Raw genomic sequence first — 9276 nt, 5'->3', positions numbered from 1 at the left:
CTGCAGCGGGGGGTCCGTCCCATGGGATACAGTCCTTAATGATCTGCTCCAGCATGGGTCCTTCCCACAGACCTTAGTTCTTCAGGAATAGACTGTTCCCGTGTGGGTCTCCCATAGGGTCACAGTTTCTGACAGAAAATCTGCTCCTGTGTGGATTCCTCAATGTGGGCTGCAGCTTTCGTCAGAGCACATTCACCTGCTCTGGTGTGGGGTCCTTCAAGGGCTGCAGGAGGCACAGCCTGTGTCACCATGGCCTTCTCCACAGGCTGCAGGGGAATCTCTGCTCTGCTGCCTGGAGTACCTCCACTGACCTTGGTGTCTGCAGGGTTATTTTTCTTGCATTTCCTCACTTCTCTCTCACAGCTGCTGCCGTGCAGCTTTTTTACTCTTTCTTAAATATATTATCACAGAGGTGCTACCACCATCACTGATTGGCTCAGCTTTAGCCAGGGGCAAGTCTGTCTTAGAGCTGATTGGAACTGGCTCTGTTGGCCATGAGGACAACTTCTGTTGTCTTCTCAAGCCAAAAAAAAAGTTTTTAACGTGTACAGCAGAAAAGGGAGCATGGCACAGATCAGATAAACTAATATTGAGAATAGATAAATTAATATCATGGTCAGCAATGGTTAAACAGCTATAATAATTATATGTTCCCTCTAATATGCTCTGGTCAAATCTGTCATTATCTCAAACCCTTTGAGTCCCGGGTTGTATGCCAAAAATAGTGGTCATGGTTTAATTCTGGCTGACAACTAAGCACCACAAAGCTGCTTGCTCACTTCCTCCTGCCCCTAGTGAGATGGGGGCAGGGGAAAGAGAATAAGAAGGGTCAAAGTGCCAAAACTTGTGGGTTGAGATAATAGGGAAAGCAAAATATACCTGTGCAAGCAAAGCAAAATAAGGGATTTGTTCATTCCTTCCCATTGACAGGCAGATGTTTAGCCATCTCCAAGAAAGCAGGGTTCTATCACATGTAATGATTTCTTGGGAAGACAAACACCATAACTCTGAACCATCCTCCTTTTTTCCCTGTGTTTTTTATTGCTGAGCATGATGGCATATAGTATGGAATATCCCTTTGGTAAGTTGGGATCAGCTGTCTCAGCTGTGTCCCCTCCCAATTTCTCATACATCCCCAGTCTACTTGCTGTTGGGGCAGTGTGAGAGACAGAAAAGGTGAGAGTTGTTCAGCAATAGCTAAAACATTATCAACACTCTTGCCAAAGCATAGCACTCTATGGGCTACTATGAATAAATTTAACTCTATCCCAGCCAAAACCAGTATACTTGTATACACAGAGAGGTGATGGTAATAAGGGAACAGATCTAGAAACTGTCAAGTCAACTGTGATGTTTGGAGCATAACTGACTTAAGGCTTTTCGCTAATATCCTGGATTTCATTCCAAGTAATATAGTGATTTGTTAATTTTAAGGGATGTTAAAAGCATGGCTGCCTTATCCAGCCCAGGACTCCTTTCTGCTCAGCTGCTGAAGTCCAGCATGGGGACTTGGGGCCTCTGCCTAGGCTGAGGGATGTAGCTGCCACTTTCACATTTGCAGGTTCAAAACAGTAGTGAAGTCAAGCATATATTTTGGAGACCTGTATGCACATGGAGGACACTGACACATGGCCTATCACATAGATAACCACAGGCACAGTACTGCCTTCAACAGCACCTACATGCAGGACTTGCATAAAACATAAGTATAGGCAGTCAAGTCCCCTCCTTCCTCTTCACCTGGTAGAGATAGAAGATTGCTGCTAGTGAAGGTACACATGATGCTCTCTGGATTCACAAGCACACACACATTCATTGTGATCCCTCGAGTACTGGCAATGCCCTTTGTCTGTCCAGTACCCCTGCTTGAATTCCAGGCACTCTTACCTGCTTCATAGGTCTATTTGCCAGCTAGTCCAGCTTGGTGCTCACTAGCAAGCATGCACTCATCTCACAAGTGCTCCATATTTGCAAGTTCTCCTGGGCATACCAACACAGACCCTTGCCTGCTTTATACTCCTGCCTAGACTCAAGGCATCTCCCTACTCATTTGCTAGTCCAGATTGAAGTTTGCTAGCCAATACACATGCTCACCAGGTTTGGGGAAGATGCAACCTCTCCCCCTTTACCCCAGCAGCTGGCATCAGGCACCACATGGGCTGTGACTGGTGGTCCTGCTTCAGCTACCAGTGCTGGACCCCTCACTCATGCTCACCCCCTCATTAGCTGTATTTTGTTCCTGCCCCAGTGGCTGGAGGCAAAGATCATGACTCACTCTGGTAGCTAATGTTAAGACCCCACTCAGTCCAGTAGCCAACACCACAGGCCAGAGGTGCCTGCACCCCTGTTCTGACTGGAGTAGCTGGCACCAAATCCACTCATGACAGCCCCCCAGTAGCTAGCATTCCAGGCACAAAGTTTGTAGTACCTGCCCTAAGTCTAGAGAGCTATGGCCCCTCCAACTACTGATGCTAGGAACCTCACCTGTTCCAGTAGCTGACACCACAGGCCACAGGGACAACTACAGCCCCAGTCTGACTCCAGTATCTGGCACCAAATTTTGTTCATGCATACACAGGTCTTACCAGTAGCTGGCACTTAGTCCTTGCAGCATGCATACACATGGGACAGACAGTAAGATTATGCAGAGATTGTTAAGATTTAATAAGAAGATATAGGAAGATGAGACAGACTGTGGTGATCAGGCTCAGTCAGATAAGCATACTAACCAGCTCTGTTTTACGTGTGACTAGTCCACTTTATACCTGTTTCTGTCTACCTTCCCCTTTGTTCGTCCCTGCTCTCCTTTTCCCCTGCATTTCTCTTTGTAGGTTCGTATGGTTCTATTGATTCCCTCACCCTTCCCAGTCTGGGGTCTCCCCCCTAATTTACAGTCTTATCAGTTGCAAAGTCCAGGCTGATATCACTGCAAGAGTAGTTAAGACCTAACATATACTGTGTCAAAGTTTCTCCTTTCTGGCTTATTAACATATGATCTGTCAAGCTTTAAGGCTGGCCTGCAAAACTATTGCAAAGGACTTTTAAGGCACACTTCTCTCAGGTGGTTGCAAAGTCGTTGGGAGAAAAAATAAAAATAATAAATGAAGGTTGCTATGGCAGTAAGTGTCCCTAGACTTTTTTGAAATGTGTGTTTAGACTTAAGAAGAAAACAAAACTATAATGCTATCTCCCCAAATATTTGGTAGGAATAAGGAGTTTCTCTTCTCTGCCAAATCTCTACTTGTGTGTTAGCTGCAGTGAGTGGTCTTAGTTGTAATACTTTAATGAATATTCACATCAGGTTTCATTCTTCTTTCTACACTCCACTGGTGAGATGAATGAGAAGTTGCTTGGGGGTTCAAAGAGCAGTATATGAACTTGATAATGTCATATGTCATATGCACATTCAAGCAGTAATCCTGTGTAACTAGACCTACTGTCTGTGCTGGAATTGACATATAAAGACAAGTTTGAAAGCTGAAACATTTCAGATAGGATTTGAAAATTTTACTTTTTGGTTTCCATGGTATTATTAAAAGCATAATTGCAAGGAAAACTGAGACTTAAAAAGATACTAAAATTAACAGCTGCATTTGAACACATTTACTTTTTTTAATTGTGGCTGTTTAGGTATAGGATTAGAATGTGATATTTAAAGTATAAGAATCCATGTCAAGTGATCAACTCTGAATTGTGTTCTGTGATTTGTGTAAAGTTGTTTGTGTTTGTTGTTTTTTTTTTTTCTTACTTTGTTGTTTCAGATCTGTCCAATATGTGCAGCATTACCTGGAGGGGATCCTAATCATGTCACAGATGACTTTGCAGCTCATCTTACACTGGAACACAGAGCTCCTAGAGATTTAATATCCTTTCTTAAGTTGAGGGAAAAGGGATAGACTGTTCCTTATGATAGCTGTAACTACTTGTTCTGACTTCTGTATTCAAGTGGCTACATTGGGTTTGTTTCTTTTTTAGAATTGGTGTTTAGTTATAGGAGAACTGTACTTCTGAATTTTTTATATGTATATATCTATCAGTCTCTGAATGGACTTTAGATGTTGCTTGACAATGTGTGTTTTTGTTTTCTTCCTGACAGCAAAACTTTTTAAAGATGTTTATGACACCCAGCTGCTCCTTTCTGCAGTTTTTACCCTTCTTGGTCATTAGTTCTGATGCCATTTTGTGTATGGGAAAGCAGCAGTTCAGATGCAATAGTGTTTTTAGTGTTTTATAGATAATTACAACAATGAAAGCAGATTTCACCAAAAGCATATGTGTTTGTTAAGAGAATGCTTTGAACTTTGAAATTGAGGGGTCTTAAGTGTTTGATTTTTTTAATTACTGCATTTCAATAGAGTAGTTTCAGACTGTTATTTATTGACTTTTTAAAGGATATAACTAGAAGACCTATCAGGAGACTTCCTAGTGATTAGGGCTGTCTTTGTTATCTGCAAGTTGTAGTGATATAACTACTCACAATGACTGAAGAGCTCAAACTGTCAGTTTCTTTGCACTTTTAAGTACAATTTTCTTTTGTGTTACTTGGTCTTAGGAATAGTAATGTTGCTTGTTTTTTATAACATAAATTCAGAAGATACTCTTACTTCATGGAAGTACAGGCCATCATGAAAAACTCGTTAAGTGATCTTGAAATTATTTATCTTTCTGTATCTCATTAGAAAAATACACTCCTAGTGTAATTTGATAGTGCCCTTTTTGTTCAGGGCTTCTTAAAAGAAAAAAACAAGGCCTAACAACTTAAGTTCATTGTGTCTACTGCTAGGAACATTAGAGGAAATGGTTTTACTTTGGTTGTGGTCTGTATTTATATTTACATTTGTTAGCATTTAAATTGTCAGTCCCAATTACACAGTGAAATTGACTTCCTATTGAAGTAGATGAGGTGTTGGATTAAAATTCATGCTTCTGGAGCTTTTCTTGATCTTCTGTGTAGCAGTTAGAAGGGTGTTTTAAGCTGTTTTGAATGGCTGCACATATTTCTTGTGAAGAATCCTGTGCAGACACTGCAAGATACCACCTTTATGCCTGGAGATTCTGGACAGCTCTTTAAATTCCAGCTTCTTTCTTAAACAATTTTCAACTGCTATACGGTTTAAAACATGGCTTTAGTCTTAACCTTGTAAATGGTTCTAGCTTTGTTGTTTTCAGTATGTTTGCAACAAGTTAAGAGTTCCAAATGTTTTTTTAATCCCAGCGTAGTTGGGTGAGACATCAATATACTCTTAACTAGTATATTTAAATAATGTTGTTTTTCTTAAAAACACTTTGAAAGGTGCATCTAGCAAGCTACTACAATCCTTTTCTAAATGAGACCAAGGCTGGAATTTTTCAAATTATTTATATTAAGGATGTTCTAGTTGTCTTACTTTCCAAGTTTACTTTTAAAAAAGCCCAGAATGGGGACATTTTTCTGTGGAAATTTCTGTGGAAGCTATGGAAAGCTTCCCAAACTGCATGAGAGCAGTAGTCAATCAGTAAAATGTTAGTGACAATGTTCTGCACTACCAGTTATCTAGTATCAACAGATTCAAAGGAGGAACAAACCAATCTGTGCTAGACAGCTATATTCTGTCCCAAAGGAGATTTTTGTTGTGTCCCCTCCCCTCCAAATCCTGCAAGTGAAATGTTTTATGCTCTATAGCATAATAGATTTAAGAGAGTAAATTCTTCCTGAAAGTATTTATTGTAGTAACTGGATATTCTTACTTGCCAAAAGAAGTCTTAACTTTTCAGTCTTAAATTTTTCAATTCAGTGATATCATGAGGAAATTAATTCTTTGCCATAATTGTGCATTGTGGGATAAGACATTGGGCACCAGCCTGCTAGAAATAATAGATTTTATACAAGTGATAAACATGCTATTTTTGAAAATAAGAAAATTGGAGAAAAGGTGAGCTAAAGCTACTAATTTAGAAATTGGAAATATATGATATGTATAGGTACATTATTTCCTAGTTTAGTAGCTAATTGCACTATGCTTCTTAAGATAAAAGGAAGCTTTATCTAGAATGTCTTGGGAGAACACATTAACACTGTTCTGGGAAATATCTTTAAATGATTTGCTGATAGTCTCTCAGTACATATATAAAAGCTTAGATTTCAAGTCATAGCTTTTATAGATATCTCCTAAGAGATATGAGAAATAAAGTGAAAGGGCTTACTTTCATAATTGGAAAAAATGGAATTTGTGTGGAGAAAGGGAAGATAAAGCATAAGGGTATAAGAGAAGTGCTGAATCCTCTGCTGACCTGCAATTCCTTGAAGATCGGAGTGGGTAAAATTCCTTGGATAAAAGTATAAAAGGCAATAATTGCTGTGTGCTCTTGGTAAGAATAGCAGTAAAACTTTGTAGATTATTTTCAGTATTTAAATACCCATCTTTTCCAATTTTGATGTTAATGTTCTTATGTCTATTGAGTAATGTATTCTGATGAATATGCAGCAACAGTTGTAGTATTATTGAGTATAAAACTTTAATACATAAGGCAGAAAATACATCCTGACAATTTTTAGACATGACAAAAAGCCTGGGAAAGATGAATTTGGTGCAAGGAGTCCTGGGTACCTTAGGTTCAGATCTATAGGTCTGACTGGCACCATAGCTATGATTGCATTACGCTTATAAAGTTGAATCATTGTTTTATGAATGAGAAATAGTGTGTTGCCCAATTATTCAATCTAGTAAATGTTCTTACTGTTTAATACTTAATAGCAAAAAACTTTTCTTAACTGCTTGGTTATGATGAATCTAGTGGTGTTCGGCACGTACGTAGAATGTTTCACCCAGGCCGGGGTTTGGGAGGCCCCCGTGCACGTAGATCAAACATGCACTTTAGTAGCAGTTCCAGTGGTGGGCTTTCATCTTCTCAGAGTTCATATTCTCCAAGCAATAGAGAAACCATGGATCCTATAGCTGGTAAGAGCTGTAACCACTAATTTTAGCTCAGAGTCCTTAAATAGACTTTGAAACAAAATCCAAGATGATAATAGTTGTCTTATTTTTCTGTGTTGTTTTGGTTTTTTTTTAAATGCTTCCCAATGTCGTAATTGATTGGTATTTACTGATGTATTAAGTATCCTTAATTGAATTGTCTGTAGGGATTGATCCTGAAACTTCTGAAATTAAAAACACTGCCCCTTTAGCTTGTACTTTTAAATTTAGAGACTTCTAGGCTCATTCCCATGACTGACCTGTTCACAGCTGCTATCAAAGAATGGTTGAGGTTTAAAAGGACCTTTCAAGGTCATCTAATACAACCCCATCCAACTTCTCTCCCCCCCTGCCCCCAAGCAAGGCCACCTAGAGCAGGTTGCTCAGGACCATGTCCAGTCAGGTTTTGAATATTCCTACGAATGGACTTTACAATCTCTCTGGGCAACCTGTTACAGTGTTTGATCACTCTCACAGTAAAAAGTGTTTTCTTGTGTTCAGATGAATTTAATTTGTTTTAATTTCTGCCCATTGCCTCTTGCCCTGTCAGTGGGCAGTACAGAGTCTGTCTCCCTTTCCTTCATTCCCTTCCATCAGATATTTATATACACTGTTAAGTTTCCTCCCCCTTGTTGCCTTTTCTTTTCCAGACTGAAGAGTCCCAGGTCTCTTAACCTCTCATATGATATGTATGCATATATTTTTGAATTTTTGAGTGGATGGACAGCAGGATGGGGACTGGGGAGCCAAAGTCCCTCCCACTGTAAGTGAAGTTCAGGTTCATGACCACCTGAGGAACCTGAACATACATACGTTTATGTGACCCGATGAAATGCATCTCAGAATCCTGAGGGAATTGGCTGATGTAGTTGCCAAGCCACTTTCCATCGTATTAAAAAAGTCCTGGCAGTCAGGTGAAGTCCCCAGTGATTGGAAAAAGGGAAACATTACACCCATTTTTTAGAAGGGTAAAAGGGCAGCAAGTCTCGGGCCAGGTGCCACATCACATGCAACAGTATAAAAGATGACTCTTAGGAAGAAAGTGTTACTGAAAGTCATTATCCTTGGAGACTCTGGGGTGGGAAAGACATCGCTCATGAACCAGTATGTGAACAAGAAATTCAGTAGCCAGTACAAGGCTATGATGGGTGCAGACTGCCTGACAAAAGAGGTCATGGTGGATAACAGGCTAGTAACAATGCAGATATGGGATACAGCAGGCCAAGAACAATTTCAGTTTCTGGGATTTGCCTTCTACAGGGGAGCAGTCTGCTGCGTTCTGGTGTTTGATATCATGGCCCCCAACAGATTCAAAACCCTAGACAGCATGAGGGACTAATTCCTCATTCAGTCAAGTCCAAGAGATCCTGAGAACTTTCCTTTTTTTGTGCTGGGAAACAAGATTGACCTAAAAGAACAGGCACATCACCACAGAACGAGTGCAAGCCTGGTGCTACAGTAAAAACAACATCCCCTATTTTGAAACCAGTGCCGAGGAGGCAACTAGAAGGCAACTAATTTGGAAGGGGGAAAGGGACAATACCAGGCTGGCCAGTGATAGCCAGAGGGACTGCGTGCCAAAACTTCAGGAAGCGAAAACTACTGGGCTCACTTATTCTATAACTACCTGAAAGGAGGTTGGAGTTAGGTGGGGGTCGGTCTCCCAGGAAACCAGCAGTAGGACAAGAGGTTTAGGTTAGATATTAGGAAGAGATTTTTTACGGAGAGAGTAATCAGGCATTGGAATGGGCTGCCCAGAGAGATGGTGGATTCACCATCCCTGGAGTTTGTCAAGATGTGACTAGATGTGGCACTTAGTGCCATGGTCTAGTAACGATGGTAGGGTTGGACTTGAAGATTTTTGAGGTCTTTTCCAACTCGATTGATTCTATGATTTCACTTCAAGAGGTGTCGGCTATAAGGAACCACACCTCAAATGTTTCTATACCAATGAGAAACAAACATCATGAGAAACAACAACATCATGAGAAACAAACGAGGAGCTTGAAGCTTTGGCTCAGTCCCAGAGATTTGACACCATTGGCACAAGTAAACCTGGTGGGATGAGTCCTGTGACTGGAGTGCTATGATGGATGGTTACAGGTTCTTCAGAAGGGATAGGCAGGGAGGGCGAGGTGGGGGGGTGGCATTGTACGTAGCTGAGGGGTGGGAACGTACGGAACTTGCAGTTGGCAATGGTGTGGTTGACAGCCTCTTGGTAAGGATATACTTTTATGATCAGGTGACCCGCCTGGTGGATGAGGGGAAGGCTGTGGATGTAGTCTACCTGGACTTCAGCAAAGCCTTTGACACCATCTCCCAT

The 9276-nt window shown here is 40.8% G+C and overlaps 1 pseudogene; it reads left to right on the top strand.

Moving 5' to 3' along the window:
• The first annotated feature begins 7977 nt into the window (after nucleotides 1–7977).
• Nucleotides 7978–8584, top strand: LOC103808425 (annotated as a pseudogene).
• Nucleotides 8585–9276: the final 692 nt, after the last annotated feature.

This window comes from Acanthisitta chloris, unplaced genomic scaffold (genome assembly GCF_000695815.1).
Source record: "Acanthisitta chloris isolate BGI_N310 unplaced genomic scaffold, ASM69581v1 scaffold18848, whole genome shotgun sequence".
NCBI lineage: Eukaryota > Metazoa > Chordata > Aves > Passeriformes > Acanthisittidae > Acanthisitta > Acanthisitta chloris.
This window is presented reverse-complemented; position numbering and strand designations above follow the sequence as displayed.